We start from the raw sequence: 26,893 nt of genomic DNA on the forward strand, positions 1-26,893 counted from the left end.
ACCATCACATTAATTGTGTTCCTCGAACCATTTCATCACATACCTGGCATGGCGCTTTATCTGGTTGAAAAATGCCACTGCCGTTGGGAAACATGATCGTCATGAAGGAATGTACGTGATCTGCAACCAGTGTGCGATACTTCTTGGCCATCATAATGCCTTGCACGAGCTCCACTGGACCCAAGGATGCCCACGTGAATCTTCTCCGGAGCATAATGGAGCCGCCACCAGTCTCCGTCCTGCAGTAAGGGTGTCAAGGAGATGTTCCCCTGGAAGACGATGGATTCGCGTCCTCCCATCGGCATGATGAAGAAGACATCAGACGATGCAACTCTCTGCTACTGCACCAACATCCAGTGCCCATTTCAATAGTAGTTACCGATGTATCGGTGTTAACACTGGTACATGGATGGGACATGGCCTGCGGAGGTCTCGTTAGGTGTCTTCGGTGCACTGTGTGTTCAGACACACTTGTACTCCGACCACCATTAAAGTCTGATGTTAGTTCCACCACAGTTCGCCGCCTGTCCTGTTTTACCAATCTGTGAAGCCTACGATGTCCGTATGTGATGACGTCTGGACGTGGTTGCACCTTGCTTTCGCCACGTGTTCAGGATACTCACCACAGCACAAGTAGTGCAGTTTCCGAAATGTTCATACCGAGCCTCCGGGCCTTCACAATCTGCCCACGGTCAGAGAGATAGATTACGCACCTTCCCCATTCTGTACACAAACAGCACACTCTGATACTACATGCATCGTGCGTCTGTCTGAATAGCAGTCATTCCTCACCAGGTGACGCTGCTTCTACCTGGACGTGTTTATATAGGTAGTAGGTCGGTAGTCATAATATTCTGACTGACCAGTCAATGAATTAACATCAAGTGCTATTTCTGAAGGAGAAGTGTACTATACAACCTTTGGTTATACACAGTGACCCGTGTGGGACTGCATCTTTGCTAGAATTGCGAATATGTGTGTTGCCTTCTTCGGCCAGATGGGAAACCAGCGTATAATGACTTATAAAAGAAGTAGTTGGGCCCACCGACGAGGTCGTGTACTGGAGAAAGTGCGGGCAGTGTCTCCGGTCAGGCGTTTGCCGCGTTACTTGGTCATACCGCTCCATGGTGTGACCGAGCGGCAGGCTTCTACTTCGGGGGCTTCGTTTCTGGTTAACAGGAGGTCAGCCTGGGAGCGTTAACACTGACATGTGGCACGGACGTCTATGAAGTAGTCATTCCAGGACGGTCACAGAGTAAAATTGATTTGGTGAAAACTTTTTACTTCAACTATTGCTGTCGGCCATGATGGACATTTTGTGTTTGTGTTCACCAGTGTCATTAATTCTGAGTGATAACATTCCGGAATCCATGTTGACTCCTACAGAATAGATTCTAGGTTTCCAAAAACGACATGATACGCGAGCAAAAAACACGTTCTAAAATCCTACAACAGATCTACGTGAGAGATATAGGTCTATAGTTTTGCGCATCTGCTTGATGATCCTTCTTGAGGACTGGGACTACCCGTGCTCTTTTCCAATCATTTGGAACCTTCCGTTCCTCTAGAGACTTGCGGTACACTGCTGTTAGAAGGAGGGAAAGTTCTTTCGAGTACTCTGTGTACAGTCGAATTAGTATCCCGTCAGGTCAAGTGGACTTTCCTCTGTTGAGTGATTCCAGTTGCTTTTCTATTCCTTGGACACTTATTTCGATGTCAGCCATTTTTTCGTTTGTGCGAGGATTTAGAGAAGGAACTACAGTGCGGTCTTCCTCTGTGAAACAGCTTTGGAAAAAGTTGTTTAGTATTTCAGCTTTACCCGTGTCATCCTCTGTTTCAGTGCCATCATCATGCCGGAGTGTCTGGATATGCTGTTTCGAGCTACTTACTGATTTAACGTAAGACTAGAACTTCCTACGATTTTCTGTCAAGTCGGTACATAGAATTTTACTTTCGAATTCACTGAACGCTTCACGCATAGCCCTCCTTACGCTAACTTTGACATCGTTTAGCTTCTGTTTGTCTGAGAGATTTTGGCTGCGTTTAAACTTGGGTGAAGCTCTCTTTGCTTTCGCAGTAGTTTCCTAACTTTGATGTTGAACCACAGTGGGTTTTTCCCGTCCCTCACAGTTTTACTCGGCACGTACCTGTCTAAAACGCATTTTACGATTGCCTTGAACTTTTTCCATAAACGTTCAACAGTGTCAGTGTCGGAATAGAACTTTTCGTTTTGATCTGTTAAGTAGTCTGAAATCTGCCTTCTATTACTCTTGCTGAACAGATACACCTTCCTCCCTTTTTTTATATTCCTATTTACTTCCATATTCAGGGATGCTGCAACGGCGTTATGATCACTAATTCCCTGTTCTGCACTTACAGAGTCGAAAAGTTCGGGTCTGTTTGTTATCAGTAAGTCCAAGATGTTATCTCCACGAGTCGGTTCTCTGTTTAATTGCTCGAGGTAATTTTCGGATAGTGCACTCAGTATAATGTCACTCGATGCTCTGTCCCTACCACCCGTCCTAAACATCTGAGTGTCCCAGTCTATATCTGGTAAGTTGAAATCTCCACCTAAGACTATAATATGCTGAGAAAATTTATGTGAAATGTATTCCAAATTTTCTCGCAGCTGTTCTGCCACTAATGCTGCTGAGTCGGGAGGTCGGTAAAAGGAGCCAATTATTAACCTAGCTCGGTTGTTGAGTGTAACCTCCACCCATAATATTTCGCAGGAACTATCCACTTCTACTTCACTACAGGATAATCTACTACTAACAGCGACAAACATGCCACCACCGGTTGCATGCAAGCTATCCTTTCTAAACACCGTCTGTGCCTTTGTTAAAATTTCGGCAGAATTTATCTCTGGCTTCAGCCAGCTTTCTGTACCTATAACGATTTCAGCTTCGGTGCTTTCTATCAGCGCTTGAAGTTGCGATACTTTACCAATGCAGCTTCGACAGTTTACAATTACAATACCGATTGCTGCTTGATCCCCGCATGTCCTAACTTTGCCCCGTACCCTTTGAGGCTGTTGCCCATTCTGTACTTGCCCGAGGCCATCTAACCTAAAAAACCGCCCAGTCCACGCCACACAACCCCTGCTACCCGTGTAGCCGCTTGCTGCATGTTTAGACTCCTGACCCATCCAGCGGAACCTGAAACCACACCACCCTATGGCACAAGTCGAGGAATCTGCAGCCCACACGGTCGCAGAACCGTCTCAGCCTCTGATTCAGACCCTCCACTCGGCTCTGTGCCAAAGGTCCACAGTCAGTCCTGTCGACGATGCTGCAGATGGTGAGCTCTGCTTTCATCCCGCTAGCGAGACTGGCAGTCTTCACCAAATCAGATAGCCGCCGGAAGCCAGAGAGGATTTCCTCCGATCCATAGCGACACACATCTTTGGTGCCGACATGTGCGACCACCACTTCCACCGGGATAGGACGCTTCCTCTTCCAGGTGCCACCTATGTTTTCGAATTTCGTCATCATCTTCTCTAACCCATTTAATGACATCAGGCCTCTCCTCAGACATTTCCGTTGGCGATGCTGTCTCAATGCAGCACTTCAATTGCTGCCATTCAAATAAAACAGTTTCACTAACAGTGCACGGTCTCTCTTCTCAATATTCAGACTATACACTCACGTTATGGCTTCTAGAATGAAAGCGTGGATCTCTTACCGCCATACAAACAGCGTACACTGCTAGATTTCCACCTGCTGGCCTCTTCTGGAAGTAATTTATTTTCCAGCGTAAATCGATTCTGTATTGACGCATTTGTGTATCTATTAAGTTTCTCTGCCATACGATAATGAGAACCCACAATGGTCATCCGTGACTAGCTGCACTTTAATTACAACCATCCCGTATATCGCCATGATGGTAAACTGCAAACACAGCCATTCCAATTTACGGACAAGTCGTGTGTGCCCACAGCCATTTGTCGTAAAATGTCAATCCATTTCGTCATTCAGCGGCACACTGATGTAAGCCATTCCCCCTCCACCTTCGTCACCGTATCGCACGTCCTCGCCATTGAAATTACTTTGCTGCCTTCGTTCGTCTGTGGAGTGGTGTGTTAACTGTTTCTGCGGGAAGCTGTGTTTCTCCCGACGTTCATGTCTGTTCAGCGATCCCTACACCTGCTCAGTTTTGTTTTATCCACACTGATGTCGGTGCACTCATCGCCCCCACAGGGAAACTGCTTCCGCACACACGCCGCTGTTTTGATGAGCGTCACGGAGTAGCAAGCCTGCTAATTAACGGGAGCCAGCAGTACCGCCTGCCTGTCTCGTTAGCTGTTCGTCGGGCGAGAGGTGAGGCCAGCTTCCGGGTTGCCGAATAGCAAAAGGCACCGCTGCCACGGTGAACTACCCCAGAGAGCAAGGGCGCTCGAGAGTTTTTAATTAGCAAATTATCTCCCTGTTCCCGCTCTACGACAAGGCCTTTAATCTTCTCTCCGACTGAGAACAATATTCCGTTCATTTAATAGGCGCCATTAAACTTCAAAACGCCCTTAAATATTCGATCCGAGCATTTAACAAAGCAATGTTCTAAAGCGTTTGCATTACCGGGCTACAGTAGGAAGCGTTAAATAATGAAAACTTTTCTAGAATCATTGAAAGTATTCCATAAAGATACGAGTAGTTTTTGCTTGGACTGGCAAAGTACAGGGTGTTTCAGAAACATTCATCCACCTGCTGAAGACTAAATCCTCTGCACGAAAGAAGAATTTGATGTAGATGCCACCTCTATATACTGTGTAACAAACGAAAAATTTCTAGGAATGAATACTGATTCTCAGTTGAGGTGGTGTGAACACGCAAAGGTACTTGCAACCAGAATATCATCAGCATAAAAACAGTCATAAAAACACTAGTGGATAGGGCCAGTAATATTTGTGAACCAGGCTACTTACAAGAAGAACTAAATCATTTAAGAATGGCTTTTGCGAAAAATGGTTATACGAAAAACGAGATTAACCGAGCACTTCACCCAAGTAGAAAAAAAGCCTAAAAATAGGAGACAGCAACAACCATCAACTGGAAAAGTATTTCTTCCCTTCATCCATAACATCACAGATCGCATTGGAAAAGTACTAGCCAAGTTTCAGGTGGAGACTATTTTCAGTCCTACTAAGAAAATTAGTGGATGCCTAAGGTCAACAAAAGATGCCCGTCACCCCCTAACCACCCCAGGGGTATATAAAATTCCGTGTGGTTGTGGCAGGGTTTACATAGGAACTACAAAAAGAAGCATCAATACACGTTTGACGGAGCACAAAAGAAACTATCGCTTGGGACATCAGCAGTAGCGGGACATGTTTTTAAGGATGGAGCTCACGAAATAAAATTTGGTGAGACAAGCGTGCTAGCGAGGACGTCGCATTATTATACACGTATCTATAGAGAGGCAATTGAAATCCACAAACATCAATACAATTTTAATCGTAAAGAAGGATTAAAATTGGACAAAATATGGCGGTCGACGTTGCATCAATCACGTGACAATCGATTGCCTGCAATCGAGAGAACAGACGATAGCCAGAGATAGCTACTCATCGACGCCACGTGACGTGCGGTGGCGCCCTCTACGATCACCATATAAGCGGCGGCTCCAGCTCCTAGCAGTCAGTCGTCGACTCACCTCGGAAGATGTTCTCCGTAGTTGAGAATGAAACGTCAGCGAGAAGAAGTTCTACAGATAGACCACGGCAATTTAGCCCGGAAGTGTTTACTTATGAACCAAAAATATTCTTCGAGCTCATTGTAAAGATCTGTTCAAAACATTGGGGATTTTAACTGCTCCATGTGAATATATTTACCAGTCAGTTGTACACATAAAAAATAACATTGGTAATTATTGCACAAACAGCTCTGTCCATGAACAAGCAACAAGAGAGAGGCTCAACTTACACTTACCAAGAAAAAATAAACATAAAAACCCAAAACAGCATTTTATACCAAGGAATAAAACTGTACCATAAATTACCAAAAGAGATTAAAGAAATTGGAAAAATACACCTATTTAAAAAGGCAGCTAAAAAGTACCTGTTATGCAATAAATTTTATACACTGAAGGATTACTTAGATAAACCTTCACTTTATGTTTTTTTCCTACTTCTTTCCTTTCTAGAAATACTTACGCCCAAGCTATGCATAGCACAATACTAACACCTCTTCCTCTTTCTCTTATGAAACAATGTGCGTATAGTATGTGCAGTGACTGATAGTGGGATATGAGTGAACAGTATGGCATTACATTATTTAATAAGTTATTTGTAAAGAAAGTATTGTATACCAAGAGTAAATCTAATGATTGTCTCTAACACGAATTAGCTTATTTGAAATCGATCTAAACTTGTAAATACCTTGACATTTCCTATATCCTTGTAAAAAGAGATCTACGGATGAATAAAGCTACTTCTACTACTACTACGAGTTTGGGATTTTAGCGCTGGTTTTGGGTGGAGTGCGTTTTGGATCGGGCGTTGCGCGAGCGTGGGATTTTTCATAAATATGACTCGTTAATAACAATGTATTACAACACAGAAGCCCATAACAACTTAATCCAGTCGTGATATAAAAGTCAATTTATATATGGGAGTGTGTCCACATGTCCTCCTAAACTTCTGGATCGATTTCAACCAAACTTGGTATATGTAACACTTACTGTCTGAAAAGAACCAGTGCGGTGGTGGGAACCATCTACCTCTCGAACTCTCAAACAGAAGGGTTTGAAAAACAAATGTACGTCAATACGCTCAAATATCCGGATTATATTCATCCACTGTTTGAGAATGAGAGCACTTACTGACTTGGAACAAACTTTAGACATAGTTTCAAGATTTTAGAGACGAAAGGAAAGCGACTTATCGCTTGCTACATTTTCGCTGTTAGTGCCACATGAGGCCAACCTTTTAACTTATTACTTACGTAGTTCAGGAGATATGACTACATAAACGATGAGCTGCGTGGAAACAAACCGCAGGGCGAAATTCACTAGAGATACAAGTGAAATACGTGTCAAAAACATGTGCGAAATATGTCAAACATGTTTGTAATATATGTGACATTTGTGTATGCTGACAAAACTTCTGGTATGGAGCTCCTTCTAAACCTCTAAAATAGATTTTCTCTAAACTTGGGACACTTATTACTTACTGCCTAGAAAGAAATACTGCGGTGGGGGGTTAAGAATCAGATATGGGGTGGGAGTAATAACGTGGAGAGAGAAGGAGGCAGGAAGAGATGGACAGACAGAGAGGAGGAAGTAGGAGGTGTGACAGAGATACAGCCTCTGAAAATAAAGTTTATTTAACAGTCCTGTAACATCAACGTAAATGAACTATGAACTACAGTTACATTACTGTCCATGGAAATAGTCACCTCCCATAACTATGGGCCGCTGAGCTCTGCGATACATATCCTGGAAACTTTCCAGGAAGTTCCCTTTCAAACCGAGTTTCAGTCGAGGGAATAGAGAGAAGTCTGGACGATTGAGATCCAGCGAGTATGGTAGATGTTCAAGTTGCACCACTCCCTGTTTTGCCAGCAACTGGTTGACGATATTGGCTGTGTGTGGGCGAGAGTTCTCGTGAACAAAAAAACAGAAACCTTGTTGTGCGTACTAGGGTTGTTGCCTGCGTAGACATTGCATGAAACGGGTCAAAAAAATTCCATATGGATAATGACTATCGAAAAAGATTCAAATGGCTCTAAGCACTATGGAACTTAACATCTGAGGTCATCAGTCCCCTAGACTTAGAACTAATTAAACCTAACTAACCTAAGGACATCACACACATCAATGCCGGAGGCAGGACTCGAACCTGCGACCGGAGCAGCAGCGCGCTTCCGGATCGAAAAAGGTGATGAGCATCGTTTTGATGTGTGATGTTTCGGCTTTGACTTTTTTCCGCCGCACGGGATTAGCTGAGCGGTCTCAGGCGATGCAGTCATGGACTGTAGGGCTGATCCCGGCGGAGGTTCGAGTCCTCCTTCGGGCATGGGTGTGTGTGTTTGTCCTTAGGATAATTGAGGTTAAGTAGTGTGTAAGCTTAGGGACTGATGACCTTAGCAGTTAAGTCCCATAACATTTCACACACATTTTCACACACTTTTTTCCGACGGGGTTGGAGAACGCCATTCCATGCTTTGCCGTTTTGTTTCAAGGTCGTACTGGAGATACCAGGTTTCATCTTCAGACACAATACGGTTCAAGAAACTGGGTGTTGCATCAACCGCTTCGACAAAATCCTGTGAATCCTCTAAACGTGCCTGCTTCTGATTGTCAGTCGAGTGATGTGGCAGAAGATAACACTTTTTCCTCTTCCCTGACTTTTGTCGCATGGATTCACGGTTCTCCTGCAGTTCATCCGCTCTCATGTGCACTGTTAATTGGCTGTCGTTAGAGAGTAATGTCCTCACTTTCCCAACGTTTTCGTCCCTGACGGCGGTCGCCGGTCGTCCGCTATGAGGATTGTACAACTACATTATTGATGATAAACAGCTGGTGACAGCGTCTGCCGTAAAATATATAGGCGCAATTATCCAGAGCGATCTTAAGTGGAATAACCATATAAAACCGATAGTGGGAAAAGCTGAAACCGGACTCTGAATCTTCGGGAGAATATTAAGAAAATGTAACTCATCCACGAAAGAAGTGGCTTATAAGGCGCTTGTTCGCCTGACTATTGAGTATTGTTCATCTGTCTCGGATCCCTATCAGGTAGGACTAAGAGGATAAAGGATGACAGCCAAAACAGTTGCAGGATAAAAATTTATTAAAGTTCTTGACCAAGGTTTCGGTACATATAAATATGCCTTCATAAGAAGTAAAAAATCCTGAACAGGAAGACACTTTCATTAGAAAAGCCTCAGCATCGGAAGTGAGACAAAAGCTTAAGTAACAGTGAAATTACCAGAGTAATACAGGCACAAAATATTTTCGTTACTTACTAAAATTACATCATGCAATGGAGATTAATAAAACAATTGTGCCAAAGGCGTCGTCAATAATTAAGACATCTTCTCCATTTGTACAACATGACTATGGGCACAGGATCAAAGCGAACAGCTTAGCACCAGTACTTCGCCTATGAACTATCGAGACAGGAGTGTGGAAAGCACTAGGGCAGATGGTTTCCTTTATCGTAAAGAATTTCAACAGTTGCTGTTGCAGCCATGCTTAAAATCTTGACTGATAAAGGAGATGGAGAAGGTCCAACGAACAGCGGCGCGTTTCGTCACGGGATCGTTTAGCTGGGGAGAATGTGTTACGGAGATGCTAAACAAACTACACTGGCAGACGTTACAAGAGTCGTTGTACATTACAAGGAGATATACTATTGAAATTTCGGGACGGCACTTTTCAAGAGGAGTCTGAAACATATTATTACTTCCACCCACAAACGTCTTGCGTATTAACCACGAGGAGCCAATACAGAGGCTTACCGACAGTCATTCTTCCCACGTTCTATTCGCGATTGGAACCGGGTTGGACGGATCAGATAGTGGTACCGAAAGTACCCTCCGCCACACACCATTAGGTGGCTTGCAGAGTATGATGTAGATGCAGATGTCAGAAACACTTTCCTTGCCTCCTCGAAAATGGGCGAACCACTCTTACACACTCTTCATGGAAAGTGCTTGGTCGCCATAAACACGTACAGGCATAGCATGCATTTCTTTTGGTGTCTTGCCAAGCTTGAAACAAAACTTTAAATTGATTCTTTGCTCGTTCATTGTCCTGTTCTCAGTTCGGAACCAACGCACTAAACAAGCACTTTGTCCAGCAAGTCTAATACGGAACACACACGATGCTCAACTAATCTATGGTGGGGGCAGGTTGTCAACATCGGCCGCTACGCAGATGCAGCGTTGTGAGTCCCCAGTGTTGCCCTATCGTCCGTTCTGACTTCATTCACCGAACGTTATTGTCAGAGGTCGTATATGAGAGGAGGAGATGGGCAGACTACTAGACACAGCTTCAGCTTCCAACGACTATCCTACCAATGTTAACGCACAACACAACTACAGATGGTTAAAATGGCTCTGAGCACTATGCGACTTAACTTCTAAGGTCACCAGTCCCCTAGAAAGTAAAACTACTTAAACCTAACTAACCTAAGGACACCACACACGTCAATGCCCTAGGCAGGATTCGAACCTGCGACCGTAATGGTCGCGCGGTGTAGCGCCTAGAACCGGTCGGCCAACCCCGGCCGGCAAACACAACTACACAGAGCCGACAATTACATAAATAAAGAAATCAGATAGTGGTACTGAAAGTACCCTCCGACACACACCATTAGGTGGCTTGCGGAGTATGATGTATGATGCTGATATAGATGTCAGAAACACTTTTCTGGCCTCCTCGAAAATGAGCGACCCACTCTTACACGCAGTTCATGGAATATTATGTAAAGGGCTATCGAACAGCTTAAGTTAGTACATGGTACAGTCCAGAATCGGTATAACAAATAGGAAAAATCACTGTGAACACTGGGGCAATCATCCAACCGACGCAAAAGGTCGAAGATACCCGTTTGGTAAAAGAGTGCATCCTGCTACATGAAGAAGTGGGTAACCACCTGCTGCACATTCTCGTCCGACATGAATCGTAGACTCTCCAAGGCCTTTATTAAGGGACTGAAGGTGTGATATTCGCATGGGAAGAGGTCAGGACAAAAATGCTTGTGGCCGAGTGTCTACCTACTTGAGTTGGAGTAACTTTTGCAGTATGGGGACGTGGGTTGCCATGAAGCAATAGAATCCCTTGTGAGGGGCAGTGGCAAGGGGGGGGGGGCGGGATTGTGGGGACTAACCCTCCCCCCCCCCAAATGGAGTATCGTATTACACTGGATGAAATGACTTCGGAAATCAGCGAATGTATTACTTCAACAGGTTCAGTCACTCTTTATACACTCCTGGAAATTGAAATAAGAACACCGTGAATTCATTGTCCCAGGAAGGGGAAACTTTATTGACACATTCCTGGGGTCAGATACATCACATGATCACACTGACAGAACCACAGGCACATAGACACAGGCAACAGAGCATGCACAATGTCGGCACTAGTACAGCGTATATCCACCTTTCGCAGCAATGCAGGCTGCTATTCTCCCATGGAGACGATCGTAGAGATGGTGGATGTAGTCCTGTAGAACGGCTTGCCATGCCATTTCCACCTGGCGCCTCAGTTGGACCAGCGTTCGTGCTGGACGTGCAGACCGCGTGAGACGACGCTTCATCCAGTCCCAAACATGCTCAATGGGGGACAGATCCGGAGATCTTGCTGGCCAGGGTAGTTGACTTACACCTTCTAGAGCACGTTGGGTGGCACGGGATACATGCGGACGTGCATTGTCCTGTTGGAACAGCAACTTCCCTTGCCGGTCTAGGAATGGTAGAACGATGGGTTCGATGACGGTTTGGATGTACCGTGCACTGTTCAGTGTCCCCTCGACGATCACCAGAGGTGTACGGCCAGTGTAGCAGATCGCTCCCCACACCATGATGCCGGGTGTTGGCCCTGTGTGCCTCGGTCGTATGCAGTCCTGATTGTGGCGCTCACCTGCACGGCGCCAAACACGCATACGACCATCATTGGCACCAAGGCAGAAGCGACTCTCATCGCTGAAGACGACACGTTTCCATTCGTCCCTCCATTCACGCCTGTCGCGACACCACTGGAGGCGGGCTGCACGATGTTGGGGCGTGAGCGGAAGACGGCCTAACGGTGTGCGGGACCGTAGCCCAGCTTCATGGAGACGGTTGCGAATGGTCCTCGCCGATACCCCAGGAGCAACAGTGTCCCTAATTTGCTGGGAAGTGGCGGTGCGGTCCCCTACGGTACTGCGTAGGATCCTACGGTCTTGGCGTGCATCCGTGCGTCGCTGTGGTCCGGTCTCAGGTCGACGGGCACGTGGACCTTCCGCCGACCACTGGCGACATCGATGTACTGTGGAGACCTCACGCCCCACGTGTTGAGCAATTCGGCGGTACGTCCACCCGGCCTCCCGCATGCCCACTATACGTCCTCGCTCAAAGTCCGTCAACTGCACATACGGTTCACGTCCACGCTGTCGCGGCATGCTACCAGTGTTAAAGACTGCGATGGAGCTCCGTATGCCACGGCAAACTGGCTGACACTGACGGCGGCGGTGCACAAATGCTGCGCAGCTAGCGTCATACGACGGCCAACACCGCGGTTCCTGGTGTGTCCGCTGTGCCGTGCGTGTGATCATTGCTTGTACAGCCCTCTCGCAGTGTCCGGAGCAAGTATGGTGGGTCTGACACACCGGTGTCAATGTGTTCTTTTTTCCATTTCCAGGAGTGTAGCTATGTAGTAGTACAGGTTGCAATATATTTCAAATACATTTTAACGAGAGAATAAGAGCAGCAAATAGCTTACTATCTAAACCAATAAATACCTTTTAACTTAAATGGGCGTCTTATTATTTATTAATATACATTGGATGTATATTAATGTATGATTACCACTTACAATAATCAAGTGTTGAAGGCAACTCTACTGAAGCTGATGTTGAGACCCTTTGTTAGGGCACAAATGGTCAGTTGCCGGTCTGTCCTAATTGCAAGGTGAACCATCCACTTATTGTTGTACGTAACTGATGGAGCTGGTCTTGCAGATCGACCGGCGTCTTATGTCAAACAGCTGGATGCACCTACCAACACTTAAATTGCCAATCCCAGACAAAAACTTCCAAATCGCCTGATATCTGGGTCATATCATATTATTTTCCTGGGCACACATTTGGTAGACAAGTTTTTACCCTGAACTCCAAAACAGTTACCAAAACTACTTTAAGCAACACCAAATTTTACCAGCTAGTCGGTAGAGGACCCCAACTCTCCTTTTGTTAAGCGATATCCCATTCCCCCCAAGTCATTCCCCCCCCCCCCCGCCCCATTAGCCACCTGAACCTTTCGCCTTAATTAAACGCCGTAATTTCTCCAGCGTTGTCCAGTGCTGTTTCTCTGTGCTTCCTGGAAATAAGTAAGGAGTGGGGCTCGGTAATCAAAGAACAAGGTGAACATCAGCTTCGCAACAGATGGCTGGCTGTTCTTAGGGCAAGGCGACGATGGATTACACCACTGCATCGTCGGTCCTTTCGACTATAGTTCATAGCGGTGGCATCTGCTTTCGTCGCCTGCAACGATGCACTCAAGGTACGTGTTGCCTTCAACACTGAAACGCGTCAGGTCCTTTCAGGCAAACGGCCATCCCATTTGCTTTTTGTTTCCCATTCAACGCCCACGGTCCTTTCAGGCAAACAGCCATCTCGTTTGCTTTATGTTATGCATTCAACGCCCAGGGTATCCCCTGGCTGCAGACCTAACAGTAGCCTAACTGTGGCCAGATAATGACACTACTGAAGCTGATGTTGAGTTCTTTTGTTAGCGCACGAATGGTCAGGTGCCGGTCTGCACTAATAGCATGATCAACCACCCAGTTGTTGCTGTATGTCACTGATGGGGCTGGTCTTTGAGATCGACCGGCATTTTATGTCGAATTGCGAGCAGCTTGGAACTTGGCACACCTTTCCAGAAGGGTGGTTTTCGAAAGACAAGCTGCCCCAAAAGACATTCTTTGTTCTCTGAAGGATGTCTATTGGTGTTTGTCCTTCCGAAAGCAAGAAACGAATAACAGTATGTTGGTTCATGTTTCCACGTTTACCACATGCATGTTAAGAAGATAAATTCGCCACACTAAGCCCCAGTCTAGATATTAGTGCTTTTACACCCGTATCGGAGTCGCTCTATCTTGCATGTACACTATAGTAATGGAAACTTTTTGATCGCCACTTATACTTTAATGGAATCATGATCTCTCCATGAAAACTAAGATCACAATACAATAAATTATCACTCTGTTATGCATCACTAACCAGCATGGAATACAGAATTTTACTTCATACAATTTTTAATCGCTTCATTATGCTTGAAAACTTCGTAACGAGCAGAAGTCTACTTCAGTTTGCTTGGTGTACGTGGCAACATGATAATTTTGTCAACTCCACACTAATAGATGTGGATTTCAAAATCACAGACTTTTGTGCTCAGCACAATTCTAGAGTAATTAAACTCTCCACCATTCCTCATCTCTGCCTGTGAGCTGCTGTCCTCTTCTGGACACCGGGTAAAGACACCACCCACTCTTAAAGTAGACGACGTCCACGCACAGCTGACCACGAGTAATGTTGACCGTCGTGACTGCAAAACATGTTCGCTGGCATCACGGTGCTCTCCTTCTCACTGTCCTTTGCTTGCTGGGCTTCAGTGAATTCTTGCTTTGTGCTCTCTTGACAAGCAAACATAGTTGCGCCTCTCTCCGTTTGCGCCATTGGAGAACAGCAATCTGTAATCTCCAACAGTACAAACATGTAATTAGCATAACTGTAATAATGGTGCTGCATCTCTTTGTAAGTACAGATATATTTTCGTCAAATGCTGCCTTACCACTTACAATTGTCTCACTTGTAGTTGTGTAGTCACCAGCAAACTTTTTTTTTGTATTTACACGGTGATCCCCAACAGAACAAACATGTAAATGAATGTATAAACACCTGAAGATGGGCGCAAGCCCGAAACCGGTCGTGTGACGAATAAACAACCTTTTATTGTGACTGGTAGCGGATATTTTTCTACAACACCATAAAGGAACAGTCATGGAGTTCGACAGCATCCACAATGGATAAAATTCATTTAATCTGTAATCTGTTTTTTGAGCTCTGAAGGAATACCAGGAGATCAAATGCACACAAACCTTTGCCACCTCTTCCTTTTTTATAGGTAGCTGTAGCGAAATAAGTGGGAAATACTCATATTTGAATAGATACCCATTAATTTTAATCTTCTGAGTGTTAGAGGCGAAGTGGTTGTTAGAGCGTGATATTACTCTCAATTATAATTTATTTTTAGACCAAGAATAAAACTGTTACATTATCGCATGGCATATTAGCAGCTTTTTTCGAGTAACGGAACGAAAATATTGAACATAACAAGGATCATGTGTCAATTTGTTCATTGTTTCTCTTTTTTTCCCACTCTTTTTATGAGAGAAGCATGACATCAAACTGCAAGACAAACAAGTATCCTCTTACCGAAATAAACACAAACAGCTGATGAAATTTTGTGAATAATGTACACGCTAAAAGATTACAGGTCCCATACGTAAAAGGTACTCATAAGATGACGACACTCACTTTCACCAACGACAAAGACAGAAGAGACAAAATTTCTGCAACGAAAAAGTGCAATCTTGTCAATGTGAGGGTGCGAGGGATTCAGTAAGTTGGCAGAGTTGCATCGGGAAAAAGATACTCGATCCCAGGACAAGATGTATACGTTGACCGTAGCCACGTTACTCCCTTGCACAGAAGGCTGCATAGATCTTATAGTATTTAATAGCGATCCGATTTCTGTGTGAAATCGTCAGTGTGAAAGTGAGAGGGATACAGTAAACTGGCAGTGGTGCATCGGAAGAAAGATACTTGACTCCCAGAACACGATACATTAATTCACCAGTGCCACGTTATTCTCATTGAGAAGTCGCCATGGATCATTTAGTATTTAATAGGGATGTAAACTATGTGTTAAATCGTCAATGTGAGAGAGGAGGGATATAGTAAATTGGCAGTGGTGCATCGGAAAAAGATACCGGTCTCCCAGGGAAAGAGCCATACGTTGATTGTAGCCACGTTACTCACTTGAACAGAAGTCGACATTAATCCTTCAGTATTTAATGGTGACGGGATTTCTGCGTTAATTCTACAATGTGAGGATGCGAGGCATTGAGTAAACTGACAGTGGAGCATCGGAAAAAAGATACTTTAGTCCCAGAAGGAAATACATATATTGACCGCAGTCACATCACTTACTTGAAGAGAATTCGGCACGGATCATTTACTATTTAACACCGAAGTAATTACTGTGTCAATTCGGCAATGTGACTTATTGAGGGATAGTGTAAACTGGCAGTTTTGGATCGGAAAAATAGAAGCTTGGCTCCCAGGAGAAGATCCATTTCTTGCCCGTAGCTGCGTTACTCACTTGGATAAAAGTCGGCATGGATACTTAAGTATTTAATAGCGACACAATTTATGTGTAAATTCTTCAATGTGAGGGCGCGGAGGATACAGTAAACTGGCAGTTTGGCATTGGAAAAAAGATACTTGACTCCCATGATGACATTCATTGGTTGCCCGTAGCCGTGTTACTAGCTTGGGGAGAAGTCGACACAGATCTTATAGTATTTAATTGCGACGCACAGTTTTGTGTTTATTCATCAATGTGAGGCTGCAAAGGATACAGTAAACTGACAGTATATTATATCGGAAAAAAGATACTTGACTCCCATGATGACATTCATTGGTTGCCCGTAGTCGTGTTACTAGCTTGGGGAGAAGTCGACACAGATCTTATAGTATTTAACTGCGACGCACAGTTTTGTGTTTATTCATCAATGTGAGGCTGCAAAGGATACAGTAAACTGACAGTATATTATATCGGAAAAAAGATACTTGACTCCCACGGGAAGATCAATAAGTTAACCGTAGCCGCGTTACTCGGTTAGGAAGAAGTCGGCATTCATCTTATAGTATTAAATAGCGATGCAACGTCTGTGTAAATTCGTCAATGCGAGGGTGCGAGGGATACAGTAAACTGGCAGTTTTCATAGGAAAAAATGGTTGGAACGGTGGTCTGATCATTTAATATTTAAAGACTACGACCCAGGTGCGGACGGGGCCAAGGAATTGACACATCAGACGTGATTTAACACATAAATAATTTATTCATAACATACAATACATAACACCAATTATGTAAATCCTACTTCGATGCTTACAATTGCCCAAAATGGGAGGGTCACCACTTTCGGATTGGAAAGGCGTTAATTTAAGAAACTAAAACGCCTATATTTAAAAATAATAATAACAAAATGCATAAGTAAGCACTAAGTGACGCACTCTTAAATCTTTAATTATTAATCACAAAGCGTGGGTGTACCACATTTAAATCTCATTGCAATATAAAACACAAATACATGAATTCACAACTCAGCATGACTTCAAAATTTATACCTGGACAACCTATGGTCCTAAAACTTTCGTATTACATTCCAGCCAATCACATTAATAACTTATAAGTACGGTTGGTAAAATACAAATGTTTGCACTATAATCAATTTTAATAATTCACAATCACTCAAAAAACAACATCAGAAGTTCGATACGGAGCATGTAAGCCTGTCTATACAATCTTTCGGACCAAATAGGCACGAGAGCCACCATAAAAGAAGTGCGCTAGTTGCTTTTAGGATAGGTGCTCCCATTAGCTTAATCACTGATCAGATATTTACTTAAGCGACAGGTAAGATAGTTAATGAAAATAGAAGGTACTTTTTAAGTTTTTTTTTCTTCCTCCGTTTTAACAAGGGGGTTTTAGTAAGGTGGAAATTGAAACGTCCCCTTAGAAAAATTTATACACGACTGTGCTTAAACTGACACACAATAGTTTTTAGCGCAACGCAATCTGACTTTCAATAACCCCTACAAGAGAATGGCCCTGACTAACATTAACCTATACGTTTCACAAATCACTTACCTCACAAAAATCTTCGTTACTCAAGCTACTGCAATACAGCGAGCGCCACTACTGCCAGCTAAATAAAAGATTCAAACTACTGAAGGCACTAACTACTGATAGGCATAGTTAGCAAATGAAAGATTTTAATACAGAACAAACAATGTATTTACCTTTATAGTCATAATATATATATATCAGTTCATGACACCAATTCTTACAAATTTCAAAACTCCGCCATCTCTCTCCCCACATCCACCACTGCTGGCGGCTCACCTCCAACTGCGCAACGCTACGCGCTGTTAGCATCCAGCTGCCGCTGCCCAACACTACAATGGCAGACAACAATGCAAACTAAACACAGACTGCGCACAGCACAGCCAGTGATTTTTCATACCGAGCGCTAAGCGGCGTTACCAATAAGAAAACCTAAACAGCCTACTTACATAGCCCCCATGCTCCCCACAAAAAAATTTACAAATTGTTTTGGGCCGTGGCCAATACAGATTTGAAAAATTTTTTCATAATTACAATAACAAAGATACCAAATGCACACACTTATTGATACAATGTTGGTCAAAAGCTAAAATTTTCTCATAGTCCATAAAGACAGTCCTGATCGTTCATCACAGTAAAATTGCAGTGTTTTTCTCAGAGTCTGAGCAATAAAAGAAATTGCACTTGGAAGTAGTGGATTTCTAAGCAGTCTTGAAGAAGTAGTGTTGTCCTTCCAACAAAAGACAGTGCTGACTCTTGACATGTTGACAGGTAATGGGCCACAACAGAGTCAGTCGACATTGAAGACTATCGGTAGGTAGGTCATCACAGAGCAGACCCACTGTAGTCCTGGTAGAGATTACGGTACTGGTGGGCCACCAGAGGTGCAGACCCATTGCAGTCCTTGTAGAAATAATGGTATTGGTGGGTCATCAAAGGTGTAGACCCACTGTAGTCCTTGTAGAGATGGCCAGCAGCCATCTGTTTGACTGTGCAGGCGCACAATCACCATTGAAGAGTCTTGCGGATAATATAACAAGTCCATAACCACCACTTGTGCACTCACAAAAATTGTTTTTGAAATGCCCTTACAACCAGCAATGCTGTTATCCAGTCCCTTACTGAATTATTAACACACGTGCAAACACTATCAGTCCCTACTTCTCACATATTGTCCATATACTACGACCAACAGAAACGTGTGCAGTGAAATGTAATTTACAAGTTACTTAATTTGATGAACTGGTGTCAATTACAATTTTATAACATAAGAATACAATAACCAAGGTACAAAATATATCATTAAAGAACATAACAGTACAGATAACTTTTGCAGTAATACAGGCTTTACAAAAGAATCGAAATAGCAAATACATCAGTGTTACAAAAATTACGACATAAGTACATACATAAAAGATCAGAATAAATTTTGAAACATCAACTTCACTCATGAGCATTAGAACAAAACAGAATAAATAATGTGTAAACATCTTTACAAAGTAAATAACATGTTATTAATTCAAATTATATTTGAGGATAACAGTATTCCTCATCATAGTGAATGTAGCTTAGTATTAGAAAAATTCTGCAACGTAAGTCTTATCAGATAAACATATAGAGACAGGAAGAACATAAATACACAAGGGTACACAAACACATAATGGGATAACACAAGGAAAGGGCAGGGTTTGTTTTACTGCAGTATTTTGCAAACAAAACTTTCTTTACTTCTCGGAGATCTCCCTTCGTTCTTCATTATTTCCAAAAAGTCCTATCTATACCTGATATCTGTACTTTTTTCGTATAACTTCCCAATGCATTTCTTCCAATCCATCGCAAATCATTCTCTTATATAGGCTACCCCATCTTAAGCTAACTTAAATCTACTGAGCTCAGATGCTTAACTAAGGGATGAGGCAATGCAGCAGCACAAAACAATTTACACAAACAGCAATGTTAAAAAATGGAAATTGGCAAAAAAGGCAGCAATATTACAACTAATATAAGGCAAAGCGCAGCAAACAAGAAAAATAAATCAGTAGTAAAATTGGCTTAACCTAGTAATACAAAGTGACATTCAGTAGCACTATGCATGGCAAACAGCAGCAGCTCAAGCAGAAAAAATGTTACACTAAAGACAACAATGCAGATAACGACAATGTCTACTCACATCTTAATGTCTATGCAATTAAAGTGGTGCACCACAAAAATTTATTGTAAAAAAATATTACCATGTACTTGAAAAGACAATTCTGTATGCAATTTCTGTGAAGGGAAATGTCTTTTTGTGCTACTTCGTTTTTTAAGTACATCATAAAGTTATTATTTACTGGATCTGTAGGCATAAAATATTTATATTAGTACATCCATAAAAATTTTTTTAACCAATGCTTCAGTGCAGTTAGAAACTAGATATTAAACAAAACGAGTAAATAAATGCATAAAGCAAGCCACATGGCATTTCTCTCAACTAGCAGGACAATAGCCATGAAATGTTTCTCGTCGTTTCATTAGGCATTTTAGTAAATATCATAAATTAAGAGCTCCACAGTATAATCATATGTTTTCAAGTTTGGGCGTGTAGTATTTGCGATGCTTTCTACAAAGGAATCTCGATAGCGAGGATAATGACCTCTTTTTTTTTTCTCCACCTGTGCCTCTGACAGGCACACACTAATGGCTTTCTTTTGTCAGGTGGTTGTCGCGCAGCTGGGTGCCCACGACGCATTACATGCAGGTGGTCTCTTAACTGTCTTATCGAAATATTTACGACACCAGTTTCCGCTACAGTGGCAGTCTCATATAAAAAAATTCACAGGTCAAGAATTTGCATTACAAATCTGTAGAAATAAAATCATTTAAATATAATTGTGTCCAAAAAATTTTCGCCAGCATAGTGATACATTCACGCATATACACTCATTTCATAACTCTTAAAGTACGATTCTCGGTTTCCCACATCCTTTTTCACAAGTCAGAGTCCCTAACCACTACTCATTATTTCTTACCTTATTAGACATATGTATATTCGTCGACACTTCTTCAATATTTCATCATAACAGATACGTAGCATAACCAAATAACTCATATAGCATCAGCTTAAACATACCTCAGCAGCATAATTCACATCGTCATCGTAATAATAACATCATAACACCACAGTCAAATTCTCAAAATCTCTGTAGCTTCCTCCAATAATTTCAAAACCTAAAAAGAAATTCTCTGCTCATGTCAAAAGTGTCATCTGCCTCAACCGTACTTTAAAAATCTGATCCCATACCAAATATGTCATTCAAAGCTCTCATAGTATCACAATGGTTCCGAAAAAATATGAACTGTTCACAAAGTACAGACAAAATACAACATCGTAAGTGTGAAGTTATCCAATGGTGTAATTACGTAAACATCTGTCACTGATGTAGTAAAGTAAATGTTTGTCTCTCTCAGTTAAACGATCAGATAGCTGTGTAATATATGTGTTAGAGAAATATGGTACCGATGTGTAAAGTTGTATAAACAAATACCTTATTAGCTAGGGCTCCTTGTGCTTGCCAAACACATGGTACACAAAGTAAGCGTGTACCCCCCTGAGGAATAATGTAATTATATCCTCAGGTGTTACAGATTACAGCAATGGAATGAAATGTATCATGGAAAACTTTCTTTGTAATTCAAGTATGTTGAAAAATAAATAGTTTAATGCTTGTCCTGTAGCGCTAAATGTGCGTCTTGCTGCAAGACAATCTCTGTGGAAGTGTCGTAGTTATTGTCCTCCGAAAGCTAATTTCTGCAGAAGTCAATGTACTTACCTCATGATAAACGAAATTGAAATGCTTTGCGTATAGATATCTTAGATATTACGCTTATTGCCGTGATGAAGTAAGTACTGTACTGTACGTATTGTTGTGCTACAGAAAAGGCTGTCTCATTGTAGCTATACCACAAACGTTACTACTAAAACATGTTTTACTTTCCAGAAAAATTCAGAAAAACTGTGCAGATATAAAACAGATAAACTGCAAAAGCAACATTGTAAATTGTCACTCATTAGTAGCGTCGTGATAAAATCGTGTAACTGTCACATAAACTAACCACTGTATCATCTGGTATCTCACAGAAAGTACTTTAAATCCAGAGTTTATTTTCAAGTAAACCAAAATGTTGCATTAAAATCTCATTACCAGTACTGGTAAATGTTCTAAGTATGTAAGCCTTATAGTCGTTGTGTAATCGTGCAACAAACAAGCAAGAATGTACACACACAATAACACTGTGACGTCTGTTCACTATAACAATGCACTCGTAAATACTGTCTAAATAAGTTCTCTAAGTTCTAGACTGGATAGTAAACTTCAAACATTGTTGCATTTTAACAGTTTCTCAGTGTGACAAAGCATACTAGAAATGTGAAGTGAAATGTTTTATGGCAAAGACAAAGTTAAAAAACTGATTATATTTCAATAAACGGTTTTACACGTGAAATGTGGTGTAAACCGTTACTCTTCCTAGTACGCAGACTGTCAACTGAAAAGCAATTATCATGTCATTACGTGGGTAAGGAACACTGGAATTCTGCTCAAGGTTAGCTTATGTTATTTTTCTCTGAGCCAGCCTGGCGCACGCGGCTGCCTGCGGTGCGAGTCATTGTCTATTTCTTTGTTGGCGCGCGTCGTTATTGGGATTAGGAGACCTAACTTCTACAAATTCACCTTGCCGAGAGGGCCCTACCCTGTTTGAAGCTCGCCAGTTCTGATGGATTTCCGGTCTGTCATTATGATTATATCGTCTGCCGTCATGTCGGTAGTTCCTGTAATTTCTTGTTTGTCGGTCATGTGGTGGAGAATTTCTTCCTGAATTATCACTGCGCGGTGGACCCTTGCGTCTGAAGTTATTCTGTCTCCCGTGATAATAATAGTTCTGGTTGCCATATTGTCTGTTTCTATGATTGTCTCTGTCATGTTCATTACTACGGAAATGGGATCTTTCTCTGTAGCTATTACTCTGCCAGTGGTTGTCATATGGGTGGTGTCTGTTTTGTTCACGACTTGTGTTGTGAGAATAGCCTTGTCGTGTCCAGTAATTATTTCTTTCATCGTGGAATTGCGACGGATATGACCTGTAATTGTTGTGCTTCTGTTTTCGCGTTCCGAGATTGTCAGTGTCAATTTCTAATTCTTGTAAGAGTCCCTGAAAAGCTTCAATGTCGTCTTTGCAACGGCCTGCCAAAATAATATGCCGTAAATGTTCAGGCAATTTGATTAAGCAAATGCGGATGAGTTCTGACGGGCTGTATGGGTTTGACAGGTACTGATTCTTGTGCAACATGTCTTCAAAATATTTCACAAGACTGGAAAATTCAGATTGTTCGAAATGTTTCATCATCATGATGCCATGTTTTACTCGGTCTTGTGTGGCTTGGGACCAATATGCTGAGAGGAAGGCATGGTAAAATTCTCCTTCACTGTGGCAATCGTGAATGACCGATCGCATTCTTACAGCTGGTTCATTCTCTAAGTAGCCACACATAAATTCTAATCTGTGCTCTAGTGACCAGTTGGGAGGAAAACAATGAGAGAATTGATGGAGCCACGCTTGTGGATGAATGTCGTTGCCAGAATTCTTAAATGTTTTGAATTTACGTGTAGTAATGAAAAGCTTATAGTCAAAATCATCGTGTCGGCGGGTCGCATATCGGTCATTGTTACGTCGTTTCGGCGGTTCCATCTCAAAATTCAGTGTACCTTGCCAATTTCTTTCATAATTTCCGAAGTGCCCTGTGATATTATTTTGTGGCTGTTCCGTATTTCTATGTCCCTCTTCCCGTATTGGAGCGCGAGTGTCCTCTGAAATACGTAATTGTTGTATTACCTGTGTCAGCTGATCTTGTACTTCCCGGATTTCTCTTTGGTGTTGCGTACTAATTTTATTCAGACTTTGTTTAAATTTCCTAATTTGTTCGCACTCTTCTGTGTCATTAAAGACTACCGGTTTTGTGTCATTCAAATTATCATCTACCTTCGTAGATAAATTAGTGAACTGATCCGAAAGTTCGGCTACTTTCTCCGATAGTGAACACATTTCCTCAGTGTGTTTTTATGAACCAAGTTTCAGAGTGTCCATTTGTGTTGAAATCGAATCTACTGTGTCCTTTAAGTTTTCCTGAGTTCTTGTAAGTTGCGTAACCGAATCGGTGGATGCAACTGAGTCCATTTTAGCTTGCAAGGTGTCGTGATTTTCACGAACAACAGTTTGCCATTCTTTTATGGCTGCTTCGTGATTCTGTAATGAGTTTTCATGCCGCGAAAAAATAGGTTGAAAATGCTCACAAATTTGTGTTTTTACGTCATTACAGATTTTTTGGCATTTCGATTCAATGTTATGTAACTCAGTAGTTAAATCTTCATGTGTTTGTTCAAGTGTGGTGTCTAACTTTTGAAGCTTTTGCTGTGTTTGTCTCTGATTTTGTTCCATTGTGTGTAACTGTTGCTGTGTTTGTCTCTGGTGTTGTTCCATTGTGTCTAACTTTTTCTGAGTTTGTCTCTGGTGTTGTTCCATTGTGGCTAACTTTTGAAGATTTTGTTCCATTGTGTCTAACTTTTGAAGATTTTGTTCCATTGTGTCTAACTTTTGAAGCTTTTGTCCAATTTGTTACATTAATTGTAATAACAATGCACTGGTGTCTGAAACATGTTCCTTAGTGCTATTTGGCAATCTATTTGCACCGGCAATATTCGCAGTTTGAAAAACAGAAAATGTGTCTTGACTTATTTGAGAAAACGGTGAGGACGCAAAACCTGAATCTACAGTGTTTGCGAGATTGTGTCCTGTCATTTCGGAATCCTGAGGCGAGCTGTTGCCGACCGATCGATCGATAACGCTTTCCTGTTCACTAATTGTTTCACTGTCTACACCATTATTTGCAACCCGCTCCATTTCCCTATGCACAATTACCAAATTACTACTTTGAACGTTAGTGAATTCATTACATGGTGGGGCTAACACACTGCTTTCGTCTTCACTGTCATTTCTCAGTTTACTTTGGAGCCTAGTATTACGTTTTTCACGCGCCATTATTGTCACAATATTTCACACGACAACACAAAAAAGAACAATTTTAAAAGCAAAAATAAGAGAACACATTAACATATCACTGAAAATAATATCTAGTTAATTGCAAGCGCAGCTGCGAAATACTTTGTGCAAAACTACATGCATGCCAAAACTATTTTGCTGTACAACAATGAAAGACTGCAACTACAAAGGAAATTCTCTCTATGATTACGCGCTAGCAATAAACAAAAGCTAGACTAATTACACAAACTACAAGGGAAAAAAAATCAGAAGATTCCAGTGACGTCCCCTTAGAAAAATTTATACACGACTGTGCTTAAACTGACACACAATAGTTTTTAGCGCAACGCAATCTGACTTTCAATAACCCCTACAAGAGAATGGCCCTGACTAACATTAACCTATACGTTTCACAAATCACTTACCTCACAAAAATCTTCGTTACTCAAGCTACTGCAATACAGCGAGTGCCACTACTGCCAGCTAAATAAAAGATTCAAACTACTGAAGGCACTAACTACTGATAGGCATAGTTAGCAAATGAAAGATTTTAATACAGAACAAACAATGTATTTACCTTTATAGTCATAATATATATATCAGTTCATGACACCAATTCTTACAAATTTCAAAACTCCGCCATCTCTCTCCCCACGTCCACCACTGCTGGCGGCTCACCTCCAACTGCGCAACGCTACGCGCTGTTAGCATCCAGCTGCCGCTGCCCAACACTACAATGGCAGACAACAATGCAAGCTAAACACAGACTGCGCACAGCACAGCCAGTGATTTTTCATACCGAGCGCTAAGCGACGTTACCAATAAAAAACCTAAACAGCCTACTTACAAAATTACAGTTTGAGGAGACGCAATAGCAATCTAGTGGGCACCCCTTCACAAGGACGCGATGCCACTACACATTTACTAAACTAGCCGCGTATCCGCTGTTCAAGCAAAACATTAACAACACAGTTCCATATTCCTGACACCCAAATAGTCGGGATCAAAACAAAACCAAAAATCCCAAGAGCGCAAGATCCAGCATAGCTTCAGAACAGATCTTATTTCATGCGGTTGCTTTCACAAATGCAGGTATCGAAATCAAAACAAGAACGTGTAACAATGGTCTTCTTTAGGTCTCGTTGGCGCTAGACAACGCTGACATGCCAATGTTAACAAACCTCTAAGGCAACACCCTCCAACTGACAAGCCGAAACCAATGTGACCCCTTATCAGCTCCGTGACAGAACTCGAACCCCCAACTACTGTCAGTGCAACTCACTTAGAATAAATACAGCGCAAATAGTATGGCGGGCACATACACCCAGGGATTAACAGAACACTAGACTGAACTAGAATTAAGCTGAATAATTGTCACTAGATCTTGGGAGACAAGGAACTAACTCCCCACCCGAAATTCTGCAACCACAGGGCGTGTGCATGAACTACCAAAACATGGACGTGCAAACGTACACAAATAACTACCAAAATACACCACTAACTGGTTAGCAACGATGTGTGGAGGAATCTGCACTGTCAGAATTGCACCAGTGAACAGAACAGAGGGTAGCCACAGCGGTGGGCACAAGGCGGCAAAGACGACTGGATGAACTCAATCCCAAAGGATGATCAACTTGAAACATTCACACTTAACTTCTTTTCTCCTTTCCGTCGGTGCACTTCGTCGTTTGTCCGACACTGCTGTGCAAAATTCTGAGCCGTCCCCAGAGGTCCCGGCAGACACCGACCCAGCCGAACTGATCCCGGGTTCAAACCCTCGCCGAACGGCGGCTCCACCGCCTCATGATGGTTACTGTTAGTTTTGATTCGTCGACGCAGGCGATGATTAGACAGCCATCCAGTGGAAAGCGGACAGAGGGGCCAAACCAGGCCGGCGTTCCTCCACGGGTAGAAGTGCGGTTTTGCATTGGAAAAAGTACTTGACTCCATGGAGCACTTACAATTATAGCTTTTAGCCGTTTAACACGCAAGTTGAAGTGTAGGTGGAACGTTTGGTATTTAGTACCTCCGTAATTTCTGTGGCAATTTGTCAATATGACGGTATGACGGATATAGTAAACTGGCAGTATTGCACTGGAAAAAGACACTTGGTTCCCAGGAGGTCTTGCAAAAGCAGCCCGTATTCGTTTCACTTCCATTTTAAAAAGTCAGTTTGGATGTTTTGGTATTTAGTACGGACGCATTTT

This window comes from Schistocerca gregaria, chromosome 2 (genome assembly GCF_023897955.1).
Source record: "Schistocerca gregaria isolate iqSchGreg1 chromosome 2, iqSchGreg1.2, whole genome shotgun sequence".
In the NCBI taxonomy this organism is placed as follows: Eukaryota; Metazoa; Arthropoda; class Insecta; order Orthoptera; family Acrididae; genus Schistocerca; species Schistocerca gregaria.